Genomic DNA, 15,247 nt, shown 5'->3' with positions numbered 1-15,247 from the left:
ACTTTTAATTTCCTTCAAGAACTTTTCCTTTGCATTCACAGCTTGGCTGTTTAGCTCAGGAGGCCTTTTCAACCTCTGCTTTCAACTTGCCTTCTTTATTAAAATTAATCATTTCTAGCTTTTGATTTAAAGTGAGAGACATGTGACTCTTCCTTTCACTTGAACACTTAGAGATTATTGTAGAATTATTAGTTAGCTTAATTTCAATATCATCATGTCTCAGGTTTTAAGGAGATCTGAGGAGAGGGAGGCAAGGAATGGCCAGTTGGTAGACCAGTCAGAACACATACATTTATCAACTGCCTTATAAGGGGATGATTCATGGTGCCCCAAAACAGTTACAGTAGTAACACCAAAGAGCACTGATGTGATGAATATGCTCATTACCTTAACTCCATCATCATATGTTATATGTATTGAACTGTTACCCCATGAATATGTGCAATTGTTGATTTAAAAAAGATTACTCATCATAGATCACCATAACTGATAAAATAATAATGAAATAGTTTGAAATACTGTGAAAATTACAAAAATATGACACAAAGACATGAAGTGAGCACATGCTGTTGGAAAAATGGCTTTAATAGATTTGATATTTATTGCTGGGTTGCCACAAACAGTTTTTTAAAAAAACAAAATGTCTGCAAAGCACAATAAAATGAAGTGTAGTAAAATGAGGTATGCCTGTAAAATGTTTTAGATGTTCAGGTGAGAGATGATGAGAGAGTGAACTAAGGCAGTAACAATGGAGATAGAGAAAACAGGATATTACTTGAGAAATATGCAAGATTTAAATTGAAAGTTTTTCATGACAGATTAGATAGAGGGAATAAAAGAGACTGAAAAAGCTATTCATGGGTGCTATTAAGATAGGCAATACAGGAGCAAGACCAGATTTAGTAACATAATTTCTGGACATGCTCATTTTTGTGCCCATGGGAGATTTCTGTGGAGATGTAGGCAAGGAAATATGAATCTTAAGCTCGGGTGATACAGCTTTGAGAGATATCAGATATTGAAATGTATTTGAATGTCTACTGTGTGTCAAGGCACTTTCATAGTGCCATAGTGAGGCTTGTTAATGTTTCCCCTCACTAAAAATTCACAGAACAATGAGTGAATTTTTAGTGAGGGGAAACATAACAAGCAAAAAATAATTTCAGATGAGTACTGTGACGAAAATGAAATTAATAGGATGAAGAGTATGTAAGGGTGGTAGCATCATTTATTGGATGTTTGAGTTCACTTTCTGGTGATGTAATAGTTACACTGTGACAAAATGAAGAGACTATTGATATGCGTGTGGATCTCTGGGAAGAGTATTTCAAGGAAAGAGAACAGAAGATGGTAAAGATGGGAAATGATTGATGGGAGATGAACTGGTCTAGTTTAAAAACAGAAAGGAGCCCAGTGTGACTGGAGACAAGCATAAAAAGGAAAAGAGTTGGAGAAGTTGAACACAGAGAAGTATAGTGGGTACCAAATCATGAAGGCCCTCAGTGGCCATGGTCAAGAATGTGGCTAGTTTTCTTTTTTTTTTTTTTTTTTTAATTTTTTATTGGATTATAGGTTTTGGGGTACATGAGCAGAGCATGCAAGACAGTTGCGTAGGTACACACATGGCAGTGTGCTTTGCTTTTCTTCTCCCCTTCACCCACATTTGGCATTTCTCCCCAGGCTATCCCTCCCCACCTCCCCCTCCCACTGGCCCTCCCCTTTTCCCCCCAATAGACCCCAGTGTTTAGTACTCCCCTTTCTGTGTCCATGTGTTCTCATTTTTCATCACCCACCTATGAGTGAGAATATGCGGTGTTTCATTTTCTGTTCTTGTGTCAGTTTGCTGAGGATGATGTTTTCCAGATTCATCCATGTCCCTACAAACGACACAAACTCATCATTTCTGATTGCTGCATAATATTCCATGTTGTATATGTGCCACATTTTTCCAATCCAGTCTATCATCAATGGGCATTTGGGCTGATTCCAGGTCTTTGCTATTGTAAACAGTGCTGCAATGAACATTCGTGTACATGTGTCCTTATAGTAGAACGATTTATAGTCTTTTGGATATATACCCAGTAATGGGATTGCTGGGTCAAATGGAATTTCTATTTCTAAGGCCTTGAGGAATCGTGTGGCTAGTTTTCTAAGTACAGTGGGAAGCCTTTGTATAGTTTTAGCAGGAGTGTAACAAAATCTGTTTTATGTTTTAAGATGACGGCTCTAGCCACTCTGGGGAGAATATTGTTGAGAATTAGAGTGAAAGTAAGGGAACTGATCAAGTGACTACGGCAGCAGACGGGCAAGAGATGATGGTGGCTTAGATTAGGGGTATAACAGTGAACAGGCAAGGGAATCAGATGGCTTTTCTTCAGCCAGCTCCATCATGACTTAATTGAAGAACCAGTTTTTCATTGGATCTGTTGTGAATTCTAGGTATTTTTGTAAGTACATATATAAAGTATTATTTTGAAAACAGACCTATGAATAATATTTATTCTAAAATCACATAGTTTTGAGATTTAAATTAGAATATATGATAAAATATCTCAGTGATCCTATAGTCCTATTTCATGTATATGGATGTTTATTGGTATGTAAAACATTTTCATACAATTTTGATTCATTATACTACATATTTTCTTATAATAATGAAGTTTTAACTTGCTTTGTTAATTAGTGGTTGGGTGAATAAAAATGTATTGAAAGCGGGACTACTACATTGTGAGAGTAAATTGGCAACAGTGCTATTTATTTCAGCTCTGTTTAAAAAGAAAAAAAGGAATCTCCATATATCTAGCTTTCTCCTGTGTGAGCACTGTACTTTCGCAAGATACTTCTGGACATAGTAGAAAGCATGGACTGTGGTGGGGAGAGATTGTGGATTAGTAGACCAGTTAAGAAGTTTTTAAAAGTAGTCTAGACAAGAGAAGATTCAAAACTCTAAACCAGACAGTGAAATTTTTAGAGTGAAATTGTGATGAAAGATTGCTTTGAGACTTTTATGAAGTAGAATGAAAAGATTTGAGGAAGAATTAGATGTCAGGGGCTTAGGAAGAAGAAAAAAATGGATGATACTGAAATTATAAGCATCAGAGAATGCATAGTTAGTGATGTCATAATATAAATGAGAGGTCGAATCTATAGTCAGGGTAGGCTTGGTTAAGAGTCAGTGAGTAGTTTTGAAAATGGTAAATTAAAGGCACCATCTTTGGGACTCCTGGGGAAAAACACAAAGCAGTTGGAGAAAGGTGAGTGCTGTAACTAATACTTGGAAATTATCATCATATAGAAACTAGTTGAAGCCTCAGAAATAAATAAGATCACTCAAGAAGAGAATAGATACCGTCAGCAGTGATAGTCTGTCCTTAAGTAGGATGAGGACAGAATATGTGATTTGTTTGTCAGTTGTCATTCCTGATCTTTTCCAGGAAGTTTGAGGAGAGCAGTGGCTGAGATGGCACGGGTGGAGAACTAGAAATATAACGCACAGAGCAGACTACTCTTTGAAGGGTGTGGTTGGGGAAAAGGAGGGAGATAAGGCTGTGACTTAAAAGAGAAGTGGGGTTCCATATAAGGATTTTAAAAAGTTATTAAGGATGGAGAAGATGTCAAACATTTATAGAAGCAGAAATATCAAATGAAAAAATATTGAAGTTTTAGAGAAATAACCCATGGATCATGGTTCCACAATGAATAGGAAGGAGTTGATTCTTCGACAGGTAGTAGTATCCTTGTAGAGGAGAAAGGGCATACTTTCTCCTGAGATTTAAGGAATAGAGTTAAGGAATGGTGGTATTGTATTTGATTCTGCAAGTGAACAGGAATTTCAATAAATCATAGGTGATAGACTCTTTTTTTCTTTTTTTCTTCTGACAAAATAATCTTTTGACAATTTAGAGTGGTAAATATTTGAAATAGAAAATACGAGAGAACTTGAGAAGGGGCAAGTAATAGAATTGTACAGCAGTATTTGGGAGCTTATTTCTTTTCGTAGGACCAGGGCAATTGAGAATATTGCCATACTTGGAGATAAGAATAGGAAGGAAGGCCCTGAAATGAAAGAAAGAGCTGTGAGAAATAAAAGATGAAGGCAGATGATTACCTCATGATTTACCTTGGGTTACCTACACTGAAATATGTGCAGGCAAACTATAGCCAGGCCACTGGGCAGATCTTTTCACTGAGTCCAAATGTGAACTACATGATTAATGCTGTTTTATCAAACCAAAATACATAAAGGAAGTTCAAGCAGAAAATTATTATGGAAAAGGACTTGTGAAAAATTCTACAACATTTGGAATAGATACTTTCATGTAACTTAAATTTATGAAGGACAAGTTATTCCTTTTTTAGTTCGTTTAATTAGTGTTTTTCAAAGTGTACCCAGCTCAATCTTTAATTGCCAGTAGTAAAGGGCTAGGAAGGATATCAAGTTGTCTGTAGTGTTGATGCTTGCCATAGGGAAACTTACAGTGAGAAAAATGTATTGAAATAGTACCATTGTTCAATTGTAATTTCATCTATTTATTTATTTATTTTTTTTTTTTAAATTTTTTATTGGATTATAGGTTTTGGGGTACATGAGCAGAGCATGCAAGACAGTTGCGTAGGTACACACATGGCAGTGTGCTTTGCTTTTCTTCTCCCCTTCACCCACATTTGGCATTTCTCCCCAGGCTATCCCTCCCCACCTCCCCCTCCCACTGGCCCTCCCCTTTTCCCCCCAATAGACCCCAGTGTTTAGTACTCCCCTTTCTGTGTCCATGTGTTCTCATTTTTCATCACCCACCTATGAGTGAGAATATGCGGTGTTTCATTTTCTGTTCTTGTGTCAGTTTGCTGAGGATGATGTTTTCCAGATTCATCCATGTCCCTACAAACGACACGAACTATTTAAAGTGTTCTTTCACCTGTAGTCCCAGCTACTCGGGAGGCTGAGGTAGGAGAATTGTTTGAACCTGGAAGGCGGAGGTTACAGTGAACTGAGATAGTGCCTGGGCGACAGAGCAAGACCATCTCAAAAAAAAAAAAAAAAGTGTTTTTTCACTAGATTGAACAAATTATCAGATTGCCTAAGTTTCTTATAACCAGAAGTCTTTCATGTAAGAAATGTGAGGTTAAAACTTAAATAATCTGTTATTCTTAGATTGGATAATCTGCTGTTTCACTGAGTTAGGACCTCTTTGGACTTTGTAAATTTCTGAAACCATGCTAAATAAATAAGCCTATTATTTGCAAGGTTTTATCTGGACACACGGAATCAAAGTTTTCTAATATTTGGACTGTCTTTTAATACTCCATGCAAGGATTCTGTGTGCATTGTTGCTGTGTTTCACTGTCTTGTTAATGTGCGCATTCATGCCCAGAAGGGATGACTGGGAGGCATTATATCTTTGAAGAAGATAATTTGTTTCCAGCTTATTTTTAATTGTCAAAAATATTTTTTGTGCTTATTTTTAATGCAGTGCTTTGTATATACTTGTATGAAATACTTTTCCTGGTACTTTAGAGGGTGATATAAGCAAAAGTAAACAACACACCAAGTGTTGAATGAGGTAGGAATAAAATACAGTCGTGCATCACTTAACAAAGGGGATACATTCTGAGAAATGCATCATTGGGCGATTTCATGATTGTGCAGAATGTACTAACACAAGCATAGATTGTGCTAACACACACATAGCTGGTATAGTCTATATACATGCAGGATATTATGGCCTATTGTTCGTAGGCTACAAATCTGTAAAACATTCTACACCTGTGGCTTACCATGAATGGAGCTTGGAGAACTGGAAGTTGCTCTGGGCCAGTGAGTGGTGAGTGAATGTGAAGGCCTAGGACATTATTGTACACTACTGTAGACTATAAGCACTGTACATTTATGTTACACTAAATTTATTTATTTGGAGACAGAGTTTCACCCTTCTTGCCCAGGTTGGAGTGCAATGGTAATCTTGGCTCACCGCAACCTCTGCCTCCCAGGTTCAAGTGATTCCCCTGCCTCAGCCTCCCAAGTAGCTGGGATCACAGACTTATGCCACTATGACTGGTTAATTTTGTATTTTTAGTAGAGACGGGGTTTCACCGTGTTGCCCAGGCTGGTCTTGAACTCCTGGCCTCAGGTGATCCACCTGCCTCAGCCTCCCAAAGTGCTGTGATTACAGGCATGAGCCACCACGCCCAGCCTACTAAATTTATTAAAAAAATTTTTTTTCTTCAGTATTAACCTTATCTTACTAAAGTAGCTTTTTTACTTTATAAACTCCAACTCTTTTGTGATAACACTTAGCTTAAAATACAAATGCATCATACAGCTCTACACTGTACAGCTGTTTTATTTTGTTTTTGTTTTTGTCTTGAGACAACGTCGTGCTCTGTTGCCCAGGCTGGAGTGCAGTGGCGCAATCTCGGCTTACTGCAACCTCCACCTCCCAGGTTCAAGTGATTTTCCTGCCCCAGCCTCCTGAGTAGCTGGGATTACAGGTGTGTGCCACCATGCCCAGCTAATTTTTGTATTTTTAGTAGAGACGGAGTTTCAGCATGTTGGCCAGGTTGGTCTCGAACTCCTGACCTCAAGTGATCCACCCGCCTTGGCTTCTCAAAGTGTTGGGATTACAGGCGTGAGCCACTGCTCCCAGCTCTATAAGCTTTTTTCGGTTAATTTTTTTTTAACCTTGTAATCTTTTTTGTTAAAAACTAAGACATGAACACATTAGCCTTTGCCTACACAGAGTCAGGATCATCAATATGAGTGTCTTCTACCTTCACATCCTGTCCCACTGGAAGGTCTTCAGGGGCAATAACACCCAAGGAGCTATCTTCTATGATAATAGTGCCTTCTTCTGGAATCTCCTGAAGAACTTGACTGAAGATGTTCTTGAGGAGGTATCACTCTTTTCAGAAATCTGTTTATGGTGGTTTCCTTAGGTTTGTTTGTTTTTTATCATGGATTTACTTGTAAACAGATCTATGAACATTCCTCTCTAGTAATGAAAACCTTTCATTGTTGGGGTTCATGTTTTCAAACTTTTTATGGAGCTTGTTGAAGTCTGCAAAAAATTCTGCTAAATCCTTCACTGTATATTTTCTTGAGAGAATTTTCCAGCTGCATTATAAGCTTTTGAAACCACTGTTGTATATGTGGTCTGTGGTCAACTGAAACAATGTTATGTGGCACAAGACTGTCCCAATCGATGAGGTAATTCTAGTAGCTTATAAAACATCTTACGTATGAAGATCCGTGTCATTTCCCCCTGAATCAAGGATGAAGAAGAAAAAAGATCTGTTATTTTAAGTAAAACATATAATATTCAATAATGAATTGTGTTTGATTATAGTTTTTGAGCCCCAGTTTCTTTTGAGAATGGAATTGGTAGTTTACCAGTTAAGGAAAATGATTTAGAGTGACACTACATAATCATGGCAGTAAGTAGATGGAGTTCATTTTGTGTAAGTTAAATCTTTACATTTACAAATGTAAAGAACAGCCCTTTAAAAAATTGAGACTATTCTTTATAGGTTTTTAAATTTTAGTTTTTATATCTTACATTTTAGTTGAATGTTTTACTGAAATATATTTCATGTCATAGTATATATAAAAAAAGAATTTAACAAACAATGTCATCTAAGTGTAACTTTGTCTTCTCCAGGTTTCTGTCCTGAAGGGAAAAATATCTTGCCTGTTTTTAGTTCTACAAAAGTGGTTATAATTATTTGATTTTTCAACACGCAAACTAGATAGTATTTACATATGATATATTCTTTTTTTAGGTTTTTAATTTTTATTAAAGCTATTAATGCACATATGGATGAAAGATCAGAGGTGATCCCCAACTCTGTTTCTGTTTCTTCCTCCCAAGAGGCTACTGCATTGAACATTTTTAGCTGATTCTTTTGGTAGTTAGCTCCATATCAGTAAATGGTGTACGTATATTGCTGATTCTTGATGTTTTTTTTTTTGGTTTTAACCATTATGGAGGATGGGAATTTAGCTCTTTTATTCATTCTCCCTCACCAAATATACCTATCATATACTCTTCCAATCTCTCAGTTCTTTCAACATATTAGTAATTTTGATTAGATTAGTATTTGTTAGCAGATCTATTAGTAAATTATAGTTGCTATTCTCTATTCCTGTATTTTCATTTTCTCAGACTTAATAATAATTTATTTGCTTCACTTTTTTTGTATATACTACTTGGCAACTCCCAAATCTGTGCTTGTTTTCAAAATCAACCTTCAGTGTGTTCATTCAAATTTGTCGACTTCATTTTCTTGAAGATGTCACTCTTGGAGACTTCTAAACTGAATACGAACTTCTTATTCCTTATAGTTGGTGTATATATGTCACCATTTTCTCGGAAATTACTTTTGCCTTTTTCCTGAGTTGGGCCTTCTAGATCCTGTATTCTATATTTTCCTCTTTCTTTTTTGCTTTTTTCATTCTTAGAGAGCAGCATGTCTTGTGTGTGTGTGTTTTTTTTTAATCCTTCATAGGAAAAGTGATGGTGGTAGGTTAATTTTGTGAAACCTTATGAGCAAGTCTGAAAATTATTTTTAACTATCCCTCTCAAACTTGATTGACAGTATGGCAAGGTAAATAATTCTTGGGGGAAAATGTTTTTAAAGGCATCATTACATCATCTTCTATCTTTAGATGTCAACACTGAGCAGTTCAAAATAATTCCTGATTCTTGACATGTGATTTTTTTTTTCTCAGTATTCTGATATATCACAACAAAATACCTTGATATCAGTCTGTTTTCATCTGTTTTGCTAGGAGCTCAGTGTGCCATTTACTGCAGCAACTTTAATCTTTCAGTTCTGGAAAATGTTAAATATTTTATTATTGTTTTTCTCCCCTCCATTTTGTCTCTCCTTTCTTTCCAAAACCCATCTGGTTTAGATGCCCTCTAATCAGGTTCTCTGATTTTCTTCTATTTTTCTATTCCTGTGCTTTTCTACTTTTTGTGGTATTTCCCCACGTTTATCTTCCATGAGTTCTATTGATTTTTTTCTTTCTGCTTTTGTATTTTTATTTTCTAAGAGCTCTTTTGTTTCCTCTGTAACTATCTTATCCTAGTTTTATGAGTATGATATTCATCTTTTTCTTTGTTAATTTTTATGACTGTTGCTTTTTTCAACCTGAGTAGTTTTAACCTATTTATTTTAATCCCTTTTATGTACTAGGCTTCTCTCAGCTATTCAGTTATCCCAAGATTGTTAGCTTATTAAGAGTGGGTGGCTAAAAACTTGATGCTCTGATTTCATGTTGAATGTCACTGTAGCCAGTTTGTAGCTGGGTTATTTGGGGTTAACACCTGATCTTCATGTCTATGTCTTTCCTGTTGACTGGTCATATTCTGTAGAATATGAAGAAGACTTCACATCTACCTCGAAGGTAGACTTCACATCTACCAAGCTGAAGGTTTCAAGATAGTCAAGAGGGGTTTGTATCAGCATTTAATAATCCTGTCTTCCATATTATTTCATTATCCTTTGTTGAGAAGTACCTCTTATCTTACTCTTTCCAGAAAATAAGCCCCTAGTTTTCAGTCTTGTGTGGTGGAGGAAGGTGGGTGATACGGTTTGGCTTTGTGTCCCTACCCAAATCTCTTCTTGATTCCCATATCCCTACATGTCATGGGAAGGACCTGGTGAGAGGTAATTGAATAGTGAGTGAGTTCTCACAAGATTTGATGGTTATGTAAGCATCTGGTATTTCCCTGCTGGCACTCATTCTCTCTCCTGCCACCCTATGAAGACATGCCTTCTGCCATGATTATAAGTTTCCTGAGACTGGGGAGCCATGTGGAACTGTGAGTTAATTAAACCTTTTCTTTATAAATTACCCAGTCTTGGGTATTTCTCCATAACAGCATGAGAGCAGACTAATATAGTAAGAAATTATTCCTCTGCAAACCAGGAAGTGAGTCAGCACCTTGATCCTGTACTTGCCAGCTTCAGAACTGTAAGAAATAAATTTCTGTCATTTAAGCTACCCAGGCTATGATATTTTTGTCATAGCAGCCTGAATTAACTAAGACAGTGAATTTAGGACTAGCTGAGAAAACCAGCAGCTTTGCTCCCCAAGAGTTGGTGAGTGACTTGATTCAAGCTAGGACCGAGAGAGAGGACACGCAAACCAAACCTGTGACTTTGCTAGTGAAAAGTGCTGGCTTTGGTTGGAAACAAATGGAGAATACCTGCTGCTAATTTGACATTGTGGCCCAGGAGAAATTTAATAGGGAAATCCTAGAAATGAAAGCGCCATGGAAGGGCTGAGATGAGCTCTCCACATAGAGAGACCAGAGAAAGCCTGGAAAAAAGTGAAAGCTGAGGGGGCACTTGAGAACTTGCTGCAACTTTGAATGCATTTCTCAGTCTATCACAGATTTACTCATTGAGGGTGAAGGCTTACAGGCTTGAGGCTTTTGAACACAGCCTTTGCTGATTTGACCACAACATTGGCTCAAATTGCTGTTGGAGCACAATATTGGTCCATCATTAAGGTCTACAGACATAGGTGCAACCCCAAGAGAATCAGACTAAAATATATAAATAAGAATTAAAACATTAAACAGGGACCAGGTGCCATGGCTCACGCCTGTAATCCCAGCACTTTGGGAGGCTGAGGCAGGCAGATCACAAGGTTAGGAGTTGTAGACCAGCCTAGCTAACATGGTAAAAATCTATCTCTAGTAAAAGTACAAAAATTAGCCAGGCGTGGTGGTGAGCATCTGCAATCCCAGCTACTCTGGAGGCTCCAACAGGATAGTTGCTTGAAACCAGAAGGTAGAGGTTGCACTGAGCCAAGATCATGCCACTGCACTCCAGCCTGGGTGAAAGAGTGAAACTCCAACTCAAAAAAAAAAAAAAAATTCAACAGATGTCCTGACAGCATATGTTGGAAGGAAACCAGTTCTGCAGTTTAAGTCCAGACCAATTATTTAAAAACTCAATAACTCTGAAAACAAAATAAATCCAGAGTTACTGTTAAAGGTTCCATATTCAACCCCAAACTGCTAGACATGCAAAGAAAAGAAATACCAGAAAATGTGAGCCATCATCAGGAAAAATAGTCAATGAAACAGACTGACTGGGCTCAGTGTTAGATTTAATGAAGACTTCAAATTGGTCATTTAAAATATATTGAAAGAATTAAAGGAAAATACAGTCTAGGCATGATGGCATTTGTTGTAGTCCCAGCTACACAGGAGGCTATGGCGGCAGGAGGATCACCTGAGCCCGGTAGTTCAAGGCTTTGAATAGCCACACAGTCAACCCTGGGAAGCAAAGACCCTGTTTCTTTCAAGAAGAAAAAAAAAATCTGTGAACAAGATGTTAACAGGACACAATAAATAGAGAACCTCAGTAAAGAAGCAAAATCAAAAAGAACCAAGTAGAGGTTTTTAGATTTGAAAAGCACAGTATTTGAAATGAAAATTTCACTGGATAGGCTCAGCAGATTTAAGATGGCAGAGAAAATGTGAAGATCAATGTAAAGTATTCATTCCAAGAAGAGAAAGGAAAGAAATTTGTAAGAATAGTGAACAAAGCCTTGGAGATCTGTGGGACAATGTCCAACATTCCAACATACATGTAATGAGACTTTCAGACAGAAAGGAAGGAGAGAGACAGAAAAAAAATTTGACGTAATCCATCCCAAAGGGCTAAAATAAAAACTTTTATTTTTTTTTACCAAATTTTGGTAGAAAATAAAACATAAGAGTTTCAGCAAGATGAAGTAAGCACACTATACCCTAACATGGCAGAGAGATTGAGCGCTGGTCCCTTTTGCTTCTTATAAGAGCATTTCTGCTACCTTGGGTCTCTACCCTCATGACTTAGTCCAACCCTAATCACCTCCCCAAAGACTCCACCTCCAAATACCATCCCACTGGGAATGAGGGTTAAAACCTACAATTAAAGCATATGAATTTGGGAGGGACACAAATGCCTAGGCCATAGCACTGATAAAGCTTTGGTTATCACCAACTGAGCCCTGGGGAGGTACATGGGGATAGCCCCAGGCAAGAAGGCCCCAGAGTCACACTGTTCTTACCTCAAGCTCTAGCGGTTTTGCAAGCATATATGCTCCTCAATTTTTTAATGGCCTTTGGGCAATTTTCAGGACCCTTAAAAGGCTGTTTTTGATGATGACGTCCAGTTTTATATTGTTTTTTTGCAGAGGGGAACTGCCAATTTCTTCATGCTAACATTATCAGAACTTGAGTAATGTGTTTTTAATAAAAGATTTTTAAAGTTGTAATTTTACTAAACTTTCATGGTCACAACTTTATTATCAAGTGAAAGAAATCATTGCAGTATGGGCAATATTGTTTCTTTTTTTTTTTTTTTGAGACGGAGTTTCGCTCTTGTTACCCAGACTGGAGTGCAATGGTGCGATCTCGGCTCACCGCAACTTCCGCCTCCTGGGATCAGGCAATTCTCCTGCCTCAGCCTCCTTCAGTAGCTGGGAATACAGGCACGCACCACCATGCCCAGCTAATTTTTTGTATTTTTAGGAGAGACGGGGTTTCACCATGTTGACCAGGATGGTCTTGATCTCTTGACATGGTGATTCACCCGCCTCGGCCTCCCAAAGTGCTGGTATTACAGGCGTGAGCCACCGCGCCCGGCCGTATTGTTTCTAATAGTGCAATTCATTAGGATGTTCACTGCAGCATTTCTTGAAGACATGGGAAAAATACAAACAACTGCGATGTTCCTCAACAGAAGCTAAGTAAACTACACTCATCCTATGAATATGCAACAGCTAAAAGAATAACATGGTTTCATATGTACTAACATAAAAAGTTCTCCAAAACACATTTTTCTGTGGGAAAATAAGCAAGCTTCATGTATTACTAATATAGTAAGATATTACTTATAAAATAACACATATCTTATATATATTTATATAAATATAGAAATGAAACATAAAACAATACTTCATATTTTCTACAGGTACAAATATGTAAATACATAAGAATAGGTCTATAAAAACCTAAAACAAAAGCAAAGTATAACAGGCATTACCCCTAGGGAAAGAGCAGACATTGAAAGCTGGCCAAGTTAAAAAGGCTCTTGTCTCTTAATTAAGGTAATATCTGAAATTTTTTACAAAATCTATGTATATCTGTGTAATAATAATTTAACATATGGATTGTCCAAGCTATCAGCTATATATTTGGAAAGTAAACATTATGAAGTTTCCTAGAGGTTTCTAAATAAATTCACAAGGATTAAAGAAAACCATTTTACCAAAAAAAAATAAAGTACCCTTATATGAAATATTTTATTAGGCAAAACTTGCTTGGCATCATTTCCAAGTCATGGATTTGTCAACTCAAAGATAATCTCCTTATATAGAACATTTCATCTTTTAAAATCCCATGCCTTGTATATTAGTTTGTACTTTTTTTTATCATGGATTTCTTTTTTAGTAAGCCATTTCAGTCTGTGTCACATTAAATAATATCTTTTAATAACTTTAACAGGTACACTTTAAGTTACAAGATTTCTTTAATCCCTACAGTTAAGAGTTACAATGAATGAAGTTTATTAACAATTACTCTTAATTCTTTAAATTGTCATTTTATGAATCAAATATTTTCTGCCAGAAATACTTTACCCTAATCACAACCTTCATAGATTTTAAAAAGGAAACAGACTTCAAGATACTGTGGCAATAAATGGAAATAATTTATCTTCCACAGTTCTTTTAAGAACAGAATGATTTTATAGGTGATAGACGAGGGCCTTGAGATCCTATGTCAAAGTGAATTTAAGTTCTATCTTTATATTTTGAGCTCTGGCTTTTCATATTCTAGTATTTGCTGTTGAGATTAGTTTTGTAAAAGCTAATTTTTTGAACAGTTAGTATAGTCACAAAGAGATGGTTGAAGAGATTGAGTTGCAGAATATAGATAAAAATGGAATAGCATTTATGTTTTTAGTAGCCATTTAATTCGGTTTTTTTTTTGAAACAGGGTCTTGCCATGTTGCCCAGACTGGTCTTGAATTTGGGCTTAAGCAATCCTCCTTTCTCAGCCTCCCAAAGTTCTGGGGTTATCGGAAAGAGCCACTGCTCCTAACCTATTTAGTTTTAATATGCAGGTTGAGGATCCCTAATCTGAAGTGCTTGGGACCAGAAGTGTTTCAGATTTGGGATTTTTCTGGATTTTGGAATACTTGCAAATACATAATGAGTTGTCTGGGGAGAGGACCCAAGTCTAAACATAAAATTTATTTATGCTTCGTGTACCTTATATATATAGCATGAAAGTATTTTTATATAGTATCATTAATTTTGTGCATGAAACAGTTTTGACTACGACCTGTCACGTGAGGTCAGGTGTGGAATTTTCTACTTGTGGCGTCATGTTGCTGCTCAAGACATTTTGGCATTTGGAGCATTTCAGATTTTTGGATTAGAGATGTTCAACCTGTATAAACTTATTAATTGTATCAGTGTCATTTATATTTTTCATATAAGGAGATAAATGTATTTTAATCGCTCCTTTTGCCACACATGTTCTCGGCATTTATACTGGAGTGTTTTATGAGGCAATTCATTATTATTATTATAACATATAATGAAATGAAACCGTCTTAATGAAAATGTCATTGCTACAGCCTGTATAAAGGACAGTATGACAACATCTGACAATTGAAAAATCATGTGTCCTTTGATCTAGCAATTCTACTTTTAGCTCTTAGTGTTTACTTGCTAATATGTGTTCAGATATAGAGATATAGATATAGATCTCATATGTGTGTGTATGTGTATTTGTTTTTGGATGCACATTTCAATACTAAAATGGAAGCAACCTGTATGTCTTTCAGTAGAGGATGGACTAGATGAATTTTGATGCATTTGTACAAAGAAGTACTAGGTATCTCTAAAAGAATGAGCTTCAATATGGAAAGATCATTAAGATCGTATTAAAAAAACAATTGGATTCATGTAAATAAAAATGGATGTATTCAATTTTGTCAGAAAATTTTGTGTGAATTTGTCTAAAAGACTAGAAAGATCTCTGGGGGAGAAGACAGTTTTTGTTTTTTGATTTTTAAATATTTCAATATAATTAGACTGCATCTTTTACTACATACATGTGTGTTTATATACACATACTTACACATATTTATATACATATATGTGTGAACCTATAATGGATTTTTTCAAGTATTATATATTAAGTTTTTTTTTTAACTTGTTTTTCATCAGAACTTT

At 36.3% G+C, this 15,247-nt stretch overlaps 1 protein-coding gene across 15 annotated transcripts in view; it reads left to right on the top strand.

Annotated features, from left to right (window-relative positions):
* Positions 1-15,247, top strand: part of PALS2 (protein associated with LIN7 2, MAGUK p55 family member) — a 124,871-nt gene that overhangs the window by 25,966 nt on the left and 83,658 nt on the right. For 3 of the 15 annotated variants that reach the window (XM_035253619.3, XM_035253614.3, XM_035253617.3), the window contains exon 1: positions 3,178-3,254. The exons of 10 other annotated variants lie outside the window; for them this stretch is intronic. The gene's annotated coding sequence lies outside the window, so the exon portion shown is untranslated. Of the gene's footprint in view, positions 1-1,324; positions 1,476-3,177; positions 3,255-15,247 lie in introns of those variants that run through there. 2 more of the 15 variants (XM_035253615.3, XM_078342053.1) reach the window with 1 other exon arrangement.

Source organism: Callithrix jacchus, chromosome 11, assembly GCF_049354715.1.
Source record: "Callithrix jacchus isolate 240 chromosome 11, calJac240_pri, whole genome shotgun sequence".
NCBI classification, from domain to species: domain Eukaryota; kingdom Metazoa; phylum Chordata; class Mammalia; order Primates; family Cebidae; genus Callithrix; species Callithrix jacchus.
This window is presented reverse-complemented; position numbering and strand designations above follow the sequence as displayed.